This window comes from Gymnogyps californianus, chromosome 4, assembly GCF_018139145.2.
Source record: "Gymnogyps californianus isolate 813 chromosome 4, ASM1813914v2, whole genome shotgun sequence".
Classification (NCBI taxonomy): Eukaryota; Metazoa; Chordata; class Aves; order Accipitriformes; family Cathartidae; genus Gymnogyps; species Gymnogyps californianus.
This window is the reverse complement of record NC_059474.1, coordinates 41107932-41123655: the sequence shown is the minus strand read 5'-3', so window position 1 is coordinate 41123655 and position 15724 is coordinate 41107932.

The window sequence follows — 15724 nt, the reverse complement described above, 5'->3', positions numbered from 1 at the left end:
AAGTTATTGCTGTAAACCAGTAATGATCAAATATTTTGAAATATTACCTCTCTTTAATTTTTCCTCTTGGCCTTGGAATCGAAGAGGCTTTTATGTTAAGTAAGATAGTTATTCTGTATGGTATTTAATAAAGTTTGTGGCAGGAACAAGAACAATGAATCTGTTGTTTGCTGATGTTACGGCAAAGATGAGAAGTGTTAGTCAATATAAATGATTCAAGTTACAGGGATTTACCATTGAATGCATCTGATGCAGCAAGTGTTAGAAAAAGGTCTTTCTGTAAGTGTGCAATTTAATATCATCTCTATTTACTACTGCAAAATTGAAAATCCAGAGTTGTTCAACTATTTCCTTTTTCCAGAAGCTTAAATGCATTTTCTCTGCACAATGGAATTCAACCTTTGTAATTAAAGGCTTTGCTTCTCCTATTTTCAGGACCAAGCAGGGGGTCACTTTGATCAAACTGAAGCCAACAGTGTTTTACTGTTAGGGCAGTGGAGCTGGTTTTCTAAAGGTCTTTCTCTCACATTTGCTTTCTTTTTTTAAATGAAATTTGGTTTTGGAAGAAAGTACCATCTTCTGAAAAAGAAATACTCATAGTGCATTCAAACCCTCCTTACATGTTTGAGTTACAATTTTTTTTTTTTTTTTAAATTTTATTCAGTTCTATCATTGGAAACAGTTAGTACTAGTAATGGTATATGTCACAGTAAAACTTCACCCAGGCAGTGTAATGCTGGGTAATACATGTCATGACTGAAAACAGCAACAATTTTTGAATAGTTACTGTTGGAATGCTACTTCGAGCATTGTCACAACAGTCAAAGAGTTGACATTCTACATTTGCAAACAGTTGCATGGGTGGATCTTGTTGAATGACAGGAAATGTTAGATACCTTCTGAAACACAAATTAAATAAATCCAGAGAATATTCCTCACTATAGTTTCTGTCATGCCTAGCTCTCTCCAATGACTTGGAAAAAATTGCTGTTGTTCAAGATACATGTTCTATGATACTAAATCATTAATTGGAACTACTGCTGTTTCTTAAAGTTACTGAATTTAATTATTAGTTTAAAAATATATATTACTAATTTTATAGTTAAGAATTGTTTTGACGACTCTATTTCCTTACACATCAATAGAATAATTCCACCTTGTATAACTGAAAATATTTATGCATTATGTAGGATAATGGAGCATAATTGCATTAAAGTAGAATGCTAAACCTGAAGCTTCTACAAAAATATACTTTTTAACTTAATTTTTCTTACCAGGATTCTAAATCTATTAAAACTTACAGGATTCCCATTAAGATTTTTTTTTGGTTTTACTCTGTGTTATCTAACATCAGTATGCACTTTAATTCGTTTACTGAAATTAAAACATGCTGTAAAAAACACGATAAGAATCCTCTCACCCCAAATCTGTAATATTGAAAAGCAGTCTGATAACCTCTTTTAGTTATATTTTCAGTTTGTGTATGTACTGCTACATGTTGTGGAATTCTAGTGCTCTGAGTCATAAATACTAAGAAAATTATTGCAGTTATGACACTAAGTATATTCTTTATGATGTTACTTTTGATGTTTAAGATCACTCAAGTTTGGTTGTACCTAAGTATGAAACAGGCTCAGTTTGGTTATATCCTGGTGTTTATGCCTAACTTTGAATTGTTTTGCATCATCAGAAGTGTATTCAAAGCTCAAAGCCTTAACTACTAACTGTGTCTTATTTCCTTGTAAGTATATCCAATTTTCTTATGCTTATTCTTGGAGTTCTTTTATGTGTTTCTGTCTTGGTTTAGTCTCGTATTCCATGTCAGGCTCAGTTCAGTTTCTAGTCCCAACAGCAAACATGGTGCAGAAGAAACCTGGATTGAAAATGTTTTTTAAAGTTTTACTTCCTTTTAAATTTGCATGATACAGAATACTTGTTGTCTTGAAATCAGTTCCATTAAGGAGAAAATCTCTCATGGAATTTGCAGAACTGAAATCTAGACTCTGTGGGGATGGAGGTTACTTTTTTTTCCTTCCCTGTCAGTCTAGCAGTGATTAGTAGGGCCAACTTGTTTGAATTCTAATATAAAAATATTTTTGCTGCTTTTTTTTCTGGTAATGTGGTATATTTATTATAGAGTTTTGAAGAAATATTCCAATGTGAAAAATATTGCACATATATAACTTTTTTTTTTTTTTAGCTTAAGCTACTGGCAGCATGTAGTGTTGTGACTTCAATTTAGCTATATCTGATGAGAGTGGCAGTTTTCTTCTCTCCCTGTGGAAGATCAAATAGGTGATAGTTCTTTCAAATGAGCTATTCTTTTTGATTTCTTAAACAAGAGTATGTGTTGAGTTGTGGGGATAGCTGTCTGGTGCCCGTATGGCTTCACAGCAAATTTTGTGTGTTGATAAAGTTGCTATTACAACCTGTGATAGAACCGGCCTATAAGCCTATTGCTCATACTAAACTTGGGTTTTTTCTAATGGTTATTTTGTTCCTTTTTTTTTTTTTCCCCTTCCCTTGCTCATTGGCTTTTTTGTTTGATCTATTGTATCTATTTTTATTTTATTATAGTAATGAAAAGCTAAAATCAAGGATATGGACACACTGAAGTTTGAGAAGTGCATTCTTGTCTTGTAAAGGTTAGTTTTTCTGGAGAAAGAGAAAAGTAAGATGATCAAAATGTATAAGAAGCTACTAATATTTGTGGAATTTAGTTACTTTTTATTAGAGATGCTTAAAATTCTTTACTAATCATCAGTGAACAGGGGTTAAAACAGCTTTTTCTGTCAGCTGCTTGGTTTGACATTGAAAGTTAGCCATCATTTCAAACAGTTGCAGTTGTAATATGTTCCACCTTAAAATTATTTATTTGGCATTAGTTATCTTTCCAAACACTTTATGCCACCTATAGTTCCTTTTCAGTTTCTTTCTAGAATTTTTTTTTAACACTAGGTGGTGAAAATCTAAGTAGTTCACTTATAATCCTCAGACAGCAAAATACACTTCTTCAGGAAAGGTATTGAATCTGCAGAAATTGTTTAATGATAGTATGTTGCTTCTGTGGTATCTAGGCAGATTTCTGTGCGAGAGGTCTGTGTTGTGTTCTTTGTAGGATACTTGGGATGATGCAGTCTGTCAGCTATGTCAGACAAGCGATCAATACAAGAGTACTAGTTAAAACACTTGTGACTTGAGCGTTCCAAATGGGGAAGTCATACTAAAACTGTGGTATTCCTTCACTTGAGCATCCTACAGCTTATTTTGAGGTGTAGTAAACTTAGTAGCTCTGTTTATGCAGTGTGACCTTATCTAAGAGAGAAAGATGCAATATCTTGTCCTGGTTTCGGCTAGGACAGAGTTCATTTTCTTCCTAGTAGCTGGTATAGTGCTGTGTTTTGGATTTAGTAGGAAAATAATGTTGGTAACACACTGATGTTTTTAGTTGTTGCTAAGTAGTGTTTATACTAAGTCAAGGATTTTTCAGCTTCTTGTGCCCAGCCAGCAAGAAGGCTGGAGGGGCACAAGAAGCTGGGAGGGAACACCATCAGGACAGCTGACCCAAACTGGCCAAAGAGCTATTCCATACCATATGACATCACGCCCAGTATATAAACTGGGGGAGCTGGCTGGGAGGGGGGATCGCGGCTTGGGAACTAACTGGGCATCGGTCAACGAGTGGTGAGCAATTGCATTGTGCACCACTTGCTTTGTGCAGTTTAATTCTTTTAGTATTACTATTGTCATATTATCATTATCATTATCATTGTTTTTCATTCCTTTCTGTCCTATTAAACTGTCTTTATCTCAACTCATGAGGTTTTTTTTCCTGATTCTCTCCCCCATCCCAGGGGTGGGGGGGGCAGTGAGCGAGCAGCTGCGTGGTGCTTAGCTGCCGGCTGGGGTTAAACCACGACAATCTATAGTTACAAAACTCATCCTCTTTAGACTCTATCCAGAGCAGATGCTTGATTTGGAAGTAGTGAGGCTTTTTACTATCTAGGAGAAAACTGCTTTAATTATAGGTTAACAACAATAAGCATTAGTGTGGAACACTGATGTTCTAATACAGTAATGTGTGTTGGTTTTCCCCTCCCCTTTACCTTTCCAGTTATCGTAAAGGAAGCTTCATATGCCATAAAGCAAAATAACTTTTGATGATAGGCTCTGGAATCAGCAGAAATATAATTTTGCCAATGTTAGGTTTATAATGATTACTTTTAGCATAAGTGATATCAAAGAATATTATGCCTCAGGGTATTTTAATCAAAGGCAATTATATTTCTAAAACATACTGCAAGGTCTTCATAAACTTTCACACTTGTATGTCTGTTCTCATCTTACCTGGTGTTGCTGCACTTCATTGAGTGCATGTTGAAATATGAACTGGGATTAAGAGAACTGCAGTTAAGAGAGCCCTGAATACTTTCCATAAATGCTGAGAATAGTTTCACAAAGCTGAAGCTTTTGGCAGCTTAAGGGATTTCCTCCCACTGTTGCTCATTCCCATCTGACTATGCTATGAACTGCATTTTGTAACTGATGTGACTTAAGTATACTCTTCTGAAAATACATTGTGAGGGGTATTGGTTGGGGGGTTTGGGTTTTTTTCCATCCACATTAGCTCTGTCATCCAGCTTATGACATTGCATACAAACATTTGTGTCTGAACTTTCGGTTGGAGCAGCATGCTGTGGTGTCAACAAGTAACTGGACAGCAGGAGAGAGAATGGGTCAAGTTAGTGTTTTACTACTGAAGGATTTCTTTCTCTAAGCCCATAGTGAGCTAGAAGTGAGGAAGTTCCAATGCAAAGTCCCAACATACGTATTCATGAAAACTTGTTTATTGCATGTTTGTTTAATTTATGTTTGAATTGACTGAATGAAAGGGCAAATGTGTGTCTGAAAAAACATGGAAAATAGGATTAAAGGAAATCTAAATTTTGGAATTGGGTCAGTTTTCAAGTGTTAAAATAGCTCTATGTATTATATGTGCTTCTGATTTTTACTTTTTTTTTTCCCCTGACCGATTTTTATGGATTTAGAGGCATATTTTAGTGTGGTTAAAAAAAAAAAAAAGTCTCCCCTGTTGCTATGTAAAATGACCATAAAATGTACAGGCAAATGCAAAACCAATCCTCAGGGAATGTGTTTCGAAACCTTTCATATTGTGTTATAAACATGTATGCACATGTAAGGCATTTAAAATAATATTTCATATAGGTGATCACACTGTATTATAAAAATATGAAACAAATCCTCCTCTCAACCTTAGTTTAACTGTAAAGTGATGAGCTAGACAATATAATTAATGTAGTTCGAAGCATTTCATTACTATCAATATAAGTGAGTTTTAATATACATGAAGACTCTCCAGTTATTTTTAGCAGCGCGTGTTCGTTTGTTTCATAGGTGATCAAGTTGAATGTGCTATACCTTTCCTATCATACTGACTTATGATCTGGGATTACATAGAGTCTTTATCCCTATATCGTTGCATAAGTCATTTATAGTAACTTCTTTATGTCTACTTTCTCCAACTGTAAAATTAAGTGATTCCCCTTGTTTTCCTCCTGAGAGTATTATGTTGCTTGGTTCATTGTTTATGCCCACTTTAAGAATTACTTAGGAAAAAAATCTAGTCTGGTTTTAAGAGTTCTCTTAATTGAAACCATTCCATTGGAACCTATGGAAGGAACTAAAGGGTAAGTTCATGAACTTACTTGAGCTTATGTATTAGTAGTAACTTAAGCTCCAGCTTCTTGTAGTTATAAAAGTAGTTGACAGCTGTGATAATTTCAGATAAAGTAGTTGTGCTTTTGTGTGAACTACAGAAAAATAGGTGCTGATATGGTGGGAGATTGCTAGCCTGAATACTTTATCAAATTCCTTTTTAAGCTGTGATATAACAACTTAAGATCAGTGACTCAAGTTTTCTGTAGGTTTTTTCATACGTCACTGTTGGAACGTTTCTGTATTCTGTATATTACATATAGCCTTTTGCATGAAGATGTAGCAGCAAACAATTTATTGCTCTAAGTATTTTGTGGTTGAATGTCATATTAAAAACTGTTAAAACTTTTCATTTGAAGCTGACTTTGACTTGCATAATACTGTGTTGATACACTAATCATAAATTGTCTTCAGTATAAAATATCCTCTTACCTCTACAGAGGGAAGGGATACAATCATTATGTTATTTTAGCATGAAAAAAAGCAATTGTTCTAGTGATTGGGAGCGGACTGAAAGAGATTAATGTCTTTAGTTATTTCATAGTTGATTTCACAACTTTGGCCTTGAATGAAAGTATTTGTTACAGGCAAACTAGTGATTTGATTTAGTGAGCTTTCTGATGGTCTTGCCCCCAGCTTAAAAGATTGACATAAATATGTACTAATACTGATCTAGAACTACAAGAAGCTGTGATGATCTGTAGGTGTTCTGGAAAGGTTTGTGAGCTTTGCTGTACAGGTACAGTTTCACCTTAGCAACAAATTAGATAAATCATCATGACCTATGAATCACTTCTTGCTTAAGGAGAGAAGCTGTCTTGAGTAAAGAGCAAACTGAAGTCCCAGGAGAGATGTTTATGGCCTTGAAAAATGTATGCCCAGAATATGGAGGTCTTTTCTGGCTATTGAAATAAGGTCCACATAGCAGGAAATTCTGGATGAGATAAAAATGGAACTACAAGGGAAGCAGGAAAAAGGCTCTGGATGAACCAAAAGCAGGTGTCAGCAGGACATATTTTATTTAAATAATGCTTAAAAAGTTAGGTTCATAATGTAATGTGTCTGACAATGAAGCAACACAAAATACAAAGGGGATTGAAAGTATACTAACATTGAGAACCATCTGAAAATAAAACAGCTCAAATGAGTAGGGAAAATACACTATAGTATGATGATCATACTGATAATACAATGGAATAGCTCTTTTCATGACCAAGGCAACATGATGATTACAACTTAATCTTCAAAGGTGATGTGCGGGAAGAGAAGAGATGGTTCAGACTCCTAGACTCCGCAGGAAGTTCAGCAAACTTTCCACCCAGGAACCCCTCAGAAACCGGGAGAGTGATGAGCAGTGGTGTAAAAATGAAAATGTTTGACATAATTCTGGTTTGTACTTGAGGAAAAAAATGAGGCTGTATCCCTTTGGAGGGAGGTGGTTGGACTTGGAATCTGAATTGATGTTTCTGTTCAAAGCCTTTTTTTTTGTAATTGTTCTGCTTCCAGGATTTAGGTAATCCCCTCTGCATTCTCCATGTTTTCATCAGAACACTTTTAACTCTGTTAAAATGAAAATATCAAAATCTTATGCTTCAGAACATAGTCATCAAGGTCAAGGAGGAATTTGTGTCCAGTGCATGCATGATTGGTGAGATGTATTGAGGGCTTGTGGGGGATGGAATGGGATTTTTGTCTAAAAAAATATATGGTCCAATGTTCATTGCTAATATTAATTTATGCTAGTATTTAAATACAAATTTAATACAAATTTTAATATAAATTCTTTATTGGTATGTTTTTCCCTCCTTTGCTGACAGCCATATGGACAGCTATTCAGAGTCAGGGTCCCCTCTAACTCACAGATGGAATGTCAAAGATCTCAGGTATTTTACTTTGCTGCATGAAGTCAGTTTATGCTTTCTAGCCTTGTTTGGGCGTATCTCAGCTAATCAGACAACCACCATTGCAGAAGCTTGTTGGAGGCACATAATTTTTGATAAACCAAAAATAGCAGCCCTCTTCTTTCCCATGAGGTTCTGCCCTGACCCTGTGTCTGTCCCTCTTAATGAATTGGTTTATCTAGCAGGAAGCTGTGCACATGGAACAGTGTGAGCTGGGTCAGTTCAGCTAGGGGGAGACCAGATGCAAGAGAGAAGCAGATGTCAGTCAAACTGGATTGGCTAGGCACAAAGTCAAGGCAACACCAGAGGGAGAAGACAGGAGTAAGCAGTTGCGGGTACCCAGAAGCAAGCTTGGAGTGGGTATCCTCTTTGGCAGTAACAGGCTGTGATATTGTTGTATTATGATATTTATTGCACATCACCTTCAGTTTTCTTGGGACTAAATCCCTTCACTACTAAGGACTTTCTTGTTATTAGATTGCCTGCAGAGGTTAATTTTCCTCTTTTATGATTTATGAGGTGAGCGAATACTTCGGTACTTTGTCTCCTATTATAGTACCTCCTCAGAGAGGCTCTTCCCAACCTTCTTTAGGTCTGCTGTGGTGATTTTTGAGTGCTGTAACATTTTAGGATGTATATGAGGTCAGGCCTAGTATCACAGATGTTACAGTCACCTTGAATACAATGAAAACTAAAGCATTGTGGGGTTTTTTTTTTAGGTGTTGCTGGCCAGCTGGAGTTGTGTGTTCCGGTATATGTCTATATTTTTCTTTTCCTGTCTTAAGATGACAGCCATGACTACATGGCTGTGTAATACTAAAACATTGTAGTAGTAAGTGTAACAATTAATAAATACTGTCATTGTTTCTGGCTCTATAAAGCACACAAACCACTCTCCTTTGATCAGTGAATTAGTAACATTCAGTCACTTTCATTAATCTTTAAATACCTTCCAATGCTTTCTAAACTATTTCATTTTGTAATGGGGTGAAAAAGGAGAAATAAACAGATTGTTATGGAAAACCAAACACTGGCACAGTAAGAAGCTCACTGCTAAAATAGTGATTAGTACACAAAATGAATTATTTTCAAGCCTCTGAAATACAGCAAAAGGAGTTCCAGCCATTCCTTATCTAGGTGCTTGTGGCCATGTGGTTGAACTGATGTAACAGATGCATACTGCTTAAAGATCCTAGTCCTTTCCCCACTGTTGACTGCAAGCTTTCACTCACTCTCCTAAGCCTTTTCTCACCTCAAGAGAACTGTTCCAGAATTCCATGTTTCGGCTTTAAAACGAGTGTTTTGACACTGCAGGGAACCATTACAGCTGAGCACCTATACAGGAATGGCAGGAGTTCCCTGAGAAAAAGCAACAGGACTAGGACCAGATTGGTTTACCAGATAGTCAAACTATATTGCTGCAGCTTCTCAGTGAACCTGTTGTGTGTCTTCTCATTATCAGATATCATTGTTTGTATACTTTATTCTATGCCAACCTTATCTACTGTGTAGGTCTGTTTCTGTATTTTCTTGCAGGTTTTTAAAGTGCTACAGGTTAATGTGTACTGTCCCAGTACTAGGACCGTAATATTGCTTCAGCAAATGATTCACAGACCTTTAGTCAATGTGAGGATGGAATGTGACAGTCGGTATCTTGAATCTTGTACAAGTCACAGACCTCTAAATGAGAGGAGACAACTTAATTTGACAGGTTATTTAAAATTGCATAGATGTCAGAGGGGATTTTCGGGCTTTAGGTAATAGACCTTTCAGGCCTATGCTGACCCTCAGCAGCAAACTTTAGCACGTAGCTAACTTTAAAGAAATCCACCTCAGTTAAGTTGTCTTGATTACTCATTTAGCTCTTTCTTCGTTTGCAGTGTCTTCTGCATTTTTCTCGCAGTATGAGTCCCATCAGGTATGCTAACAGTATTTATTTCTGTTATGCTTATGTATTTAATGTTGGGGGTCGGGGAGGGGAAGAATGATTGAAGTTTTTTTTCGTTGTCTACCTGAGCAACCTTTAAAGTGGACACTTAAACCCCAGGTGTACTCAGCAGCGTAAGCTAGCTCAGGTAATCTTTGGTCTTTTCACTCTTAAGTCCATTTAAATAATATTGTACCTGTAGCCTATGTAAGCATGCCTAAGTTATCAGTAAATTGAGTAGCTTAGGTCCTGACTTGTTACCAGGGCTGTAATGTTGAGGTCGGCACCGTCTGTGACACCCAGGAAGTCTGTTGGCCAGAACATGCCAATTTGTGTTGCTGTAACTGTGCTCTTGCTGATAACCGGGCTAGTTTGATAACTCTAGTCTTAACAACTTGGACAGCAGCATATATATCATTAACTGAATGTGGGATCTAAAGTTAAATGGTGTTCTCAGTAGTTCATGTTACGCAGTTGTAATATCCCACAATGATTGTTCTTATGTGTATTTTCATGTGTTTTCCTGTGGGAACTAAAGGGAAAAATATGTTTAAAAATATGAATAAAAAGGTTCAAAACATAACTTAGTTTAATATTAGCTTTTAACAGAAATGATAAAATCAAGTAAGGAATTGCTTAACTTTTGAGTTTTTTCATAACACCTTAAAACTAATGAGTTTTTGCTAAGCTTGAACTTACCTGAACTCAAGATTTTTATTTTAAAATGGGCTCAGTGCTTTCCTGTTAAAAATTAAAGTTGTATTTGGAGTGACTTAAGGAATATCATCCTGTTCCATGTAAAGTAAGCCTGCTATTCATAATGCTTTTAAATCTGAACTTTAAGTCGGATAACTTACTAGAAGATCATTCTTTTTTGTTGCTCCAGTGTTAGTCATTATACAAAATAAAAAGTTGACTCTTACTGCAAATAGAACCTATAGCATGTTCATCTAAATAAAACATATAAATTATGATACATGTTTTCTATTTCAGTGTAGTTTATTGGCAAATGTAGACAGACTTGTCTACTATAATATAAACAGCTTAGTTTTTAAGCTACATTTTTTTTTATAAAAGATTGACATTTGCTGCTTTCTCCAGATAACAGTAGCTGATGTCGTCTTATCAGGGAAAAGGTTAGCTGCAGTTCTGTAAGTCATAGAGAAGATAAGAACAGCTTTGAATAATGGAGCGATGGTGCGAGTTTGCAGCAAGGGCTTTGTGTTTGGGAAAACATTAAAGACTGAAGAACTTCTCAATAAGCTGACAAAATCAGCCCTTTTTTTGCATAAAAATTCTCAATAGCTTAGAAATATGAACTTCAGAAAAACATGTTAATTTATACAGGTTATTTTAAGAAGCTTAAGTTCTTAAACTTTAAAATTATAAAGCTGTCTGCAATATACAGAATTTTTCAAAATTGTGGGGTTTTCTTTTTAAGAGAAATTCAATTTTATGTTCACTTTTTATTCTTCATGTGGGCCCTTATTTGTAACACTGAGCCTGTGTTGCAGATATCCCTATAATTTAATTTTTTCTAACTTTTGAGAGAAGGTACTCAAGAATATTTTCTTAAAATCTCTATAGAAATTGCTGGTTTGCATTTCTTGCATCTCTAAATGAGTATCTACTCCCTTGATAAGCAAGATTTTCCTGATGTCAGTGATGAATACATTATTGCACATAATGGTGGATAGGCCCAGTTAGTTCCAGCTCTCTTATTGTCATTATTAGCAGGTATGTCACATAGTCCTTATCATAAGGTCAGTTAGAACTATTTTTGTAGCTGAAAGGGAGTTTTATTCCCCTTTCTCCTCCTTTCCTCTATTTTCCTCATACCCAGCCTGCTAATGTTTTCCCTCATTACAAATTGAAGCTATGCTTTTCTGTTTGAGAAACTGCTTCTTGCATTTAATGTCTGGAATACATAAGTGGGAGAAGAGAGAAGAAAGAGCTCATTGCTTCTGCTACCAGTACTAAAGCTGATTCTGCTTTCTAGTTTTATCTTCATATTTCCTGTTGTTGAAAATGAAAAAAGAAAAAGATGAACACTGCCCATATTCTAGGATAAACAGAATTTACTCTGTGATTATTTGAAAGAAAAAGAATCCAAAAGCAAGAGCTTTAAGAAATGCCAGAAATACTGTTTCCAGCCATATTATTCTAATATGGCTTTGAGCATACCTATTACTTTAAGCCCTTGCATTATCTTCTTTGAATAACATTGCGCTTAAGCTGATCCATTTTTCTCTCTTCAAGGAAGAAATTATTAATGGTGTTTATTACTGTATCAGGTGAATATGTGACTCTTTTGCTTGCCAATACTTTCTTTTATGCCTTGCATTTCAGAAAGAGACAGCTGTTACTGTGACAGGTTTTGTGTTCCAGTGAATCTACAAGAAATAGAGGGAATAAATAAACAGGGTCAGTCAGGTACCATGGCAAAAGTGCTGCTCTTGTTACCTCATCCTATTATATTGGTAGAGATTCTACATCACTTAGGATATTTTTCAGAAGAGGAGGACCACTGTGGACTTTCTGCAGGCTCTTGCAGAATGTGAACCATGAGAGAGGTGATGGTCTAGAAAAGGTAAAGCTGGGAAATATCCTAGGGAAACTGTCGTTAAGCATACTGGTAAAATTGTGACTATATTTGTATAAATTGTGTGACTGGAGAGAAACAGTAGAGACAAAATACATAGACAATAAACTTCAAGTACGAAAACAATGCTTGCAGAACATAAACGGGTCAGCGGGAAACTAGCATGAGTATTTCCAGTGTTATTTGAAGAGGTAAATGTTAGTCTGGGATTCTGTACAAATCATATTCTCATCTTCTGTTTTCTTATTTTCTGTTTGAGACCTGGATTCTTCATAGCAAAATGTAATGTCTCTGACATTTTCAAAAGGGGCTATTTTGCCTCTTAGACTCACCTGTACATCCAGTATCTCACTTTTGGATAGAGAGAATCAACTCAGAACCCATCACTGCAAAGTTAGAGTTGTCATGTATCTTGTTTTATATTTGTCAGCATTGAACTTTGTCAGCAATTTTTTTCACTCAGTATTTTCAGTAAATATTTTTTTCAGCATTTCTCATCTTAACAACCTGAATATTATCAGCAAAAATTACCATATCACAAGATAATTACCTCTTCCAGAACATTTATGAACAGATTTGGATTTGACATTTCTACTTTCTAGCGGTAGCTGCTCAGCTAAATTTGTGAAAAGGATAGTACACATTAAATCTTTGTCCTAACAGCCTTCTTGTAAGTTTACTTCAGCTTTTTGTTGTCTAACCCTTAACAAAATGTCACGCTAGAGATTTCAGAGAGTTATCTGAAAGAAAAATTCCAAAAATTCAGGGATGTCTATTATCTTAAGAACATTTTCCAAATTACAGCCTTGTATATCCATATATTTCTATTTCTTTACCTGTTCCCCCTGATTTATCCAGGCAAACGAATTTTATCTTTTCATTTACTTTTTACCTTTCTTAGGTCAAACTGGGTTCTTATAGAGCTAACATGCCAACATGAACTGTGATCCTTAATGGAGAACATTGGAAGCATAGTATGAAACAAATTCTCACTTAAATATCCCTTTAAAATGAAGATGCTGAAGAAGGCTTCTGCTTCTCCTTTTGAATCCTTTGAGGATATCGCATATCTAAAGTTTATATGACATGAAGAAAACTAGACATTTGTCACAGAAAAGTGCAAAAAGACAATATAGATAAACTTGATGAATTCTTAGGAATGGGCATACCTCTCACATAATTGCAGAAACTGCAACTTTAAACTGAGTGCAGCACCCTTCAAAGGGAACTTAATTTCGTACTGTCAGTGGTGTAACGTAACTTATTGCTTGGTACTTAATAACAACTTTAACTTAGGGGTAATGCTTTTGCATTTAAACTCCCATTAAAAAGATAACCACCTTTAAACTGACCACTCAGCTCACTTAACCATGGTGTCTGTTCAGTATGAAAGACTATGCATTTTTTCCTCTTTCTTTTGGGTTTCTGAGGCCTTCTGTCTGGTACTAAGCTTTAACAACTTGTCTGCCTGAGACCTTAAGGCTACTCAGAAGTCTCTGACAAAATTGAGGAAGATTCAAAGCTACTTACTTACATAGCTAAAATTGCATCAGATGACCTGTGAGAAACAGGTACCATTGCAAATTCAACTTACTGTTAAGATTCCTGTCAGCAAAGGCAATCATTTCAGCCCTTTCTTGCAAAAGCAACCAAATAAAGTATTACTCAAACATCTGTCAGCAGAGACTTGAGGGTCTAACCCTCAGCTAAGCTAGAAACCCATAATGAAGGACAGCTGGTCCAAACTGCTTCTGCTTACATGAGGCTTCAGCACTTCTTTGATATATAGGTAGGTCACATTTGTGACAATATTATTTTCTAGAAATAATCTCTCCAACATAATTTATGCAGTCTGTTTAACTTTTCTTCATTAGGCTACTTTGTTATTTATCTTCAGATTCTTAAAATGCTCTGCATCCGAATGTGTTGTGTCTTTCTTTAAAACTGCTCAAACTTGTGCTAGTTTTTACTTGTAAAGCAATTAAGTATTTGTCCTGGTTTCGGCTGGGATAGAGTTAATTTTCTTCTTAGTAGCTGGTACAGTGCTGTGTTTTGGATTTAGTGTGAAAATAATGTTGATAAGACGCTGATGTTTTAGTTGTTGCGAAGTAGCCCTTATCTTGAGTTAAGGATTTTCAGTCTCCCATGCTCTGCCGGCAAGCAGGTGTGCAAGAAGCTGGGAGGGGGCATAGCCAGGACAGCTGACCCGAACTAGCCAAAGGGATATTCCATACCATGGAATGTCATGCCCAGTATATAAACAGGGGGGAGTTGGCTGGGAGGGGCGGATCGCTGCTCGGGCATCGGTCAGTGTGTGGTGAGCAATTGCATTGTACATCGCTGTTTTGTCCCCGTTTCCGCCCCCCCCCCCGCTTTTTTTGTTATATTCCTTTTCATTACTATTATTATTATTCTATTTCATTATTATTATTGTTAGTATTACATTTTACTTTAGTTATTAAACAGTTCTTATCTCAACCCACGAGTTTTACCTTTTTTCTGATTCTTCTCCCCATCCCACTGGGAGCAGGGGGGGGAGTGAGGGAGCGGCTACGTGGTGCTTAGCTGCTGGCTGGGGTAAACCATGACAGTATTTCATAATTTCTGAGATAAGCAGAAGCCTTCTGATCTCCTTTCCATATCCCTGTCCCGTAGCAAGCCAGCAGAACCCACTTCCTCCCTTTTCTAAGATGGTAAATATTTCACTATTTATATATAATATTCACTGCGGCTTCTTCCTCCGCTTTACTTTAATGTGTGTACTTGCTATTCCAACCTCTTATCAAAGGCCTGGGTTTATTTCCTTTAGATTCACCTTCTTTTTAGGTACTTGGATGCTTCCAGAGGTTTTTCAAAGCTCAGGGTGATCTAAAAGTTGAGCGCTAAGAAAAACTAAGATTTCACATTGCATTTCCAAATGGGGTAAAAGAGGGAAGGTGAAGGGCTGTTTTTAACATGACAATGGATAATTGTTGTCACTTCAGTAGAGACTTTAACTGCTGCTGTTGACTAGAGATGGGATAGTTCATTTACTTGGAAAAAGCATAAGAAAGGCCATTAACAATTGTTTATCGTGCATGACAGCATCTTATAATTACTACTATTCTACTAGTAATAACCTGAAGCTTAGTGTTGTCTTGGGGGGAAAAAAAAGTCCGAATCCCACAGAAAACAGGATCTTTGTCTCCTTTTTTTTTTTTTTTTTTTAAACTTTTAAATGGTGTTACTGTTAGGAAGCTTAAAAATAAATACCCAATAGTTAAAGCTATTGCTGAGCCTGGAGACTTTTTTACGCTGCTGTTCATTTTACTGTTCAAATTTTACTTTTATGGATTTCTTACATTGCGGAAAAACTGTGTTTTCTCTGTTGTAGCCTTCCTGTAAGGATCCCTGATTCTTTGTTTCAAACACCATCTAGAAACTGTTGAGAACTGTTTAAATTGCCAGTTGCTTAAGGAGCGAATCTCTCTCGTGGTATCACAAGGCAGGATATTTTTTGGAAAGTGAGTATATACAACCAGAGTCCTTAATTTCTCAACCTTGTAGTTACAAATCTTG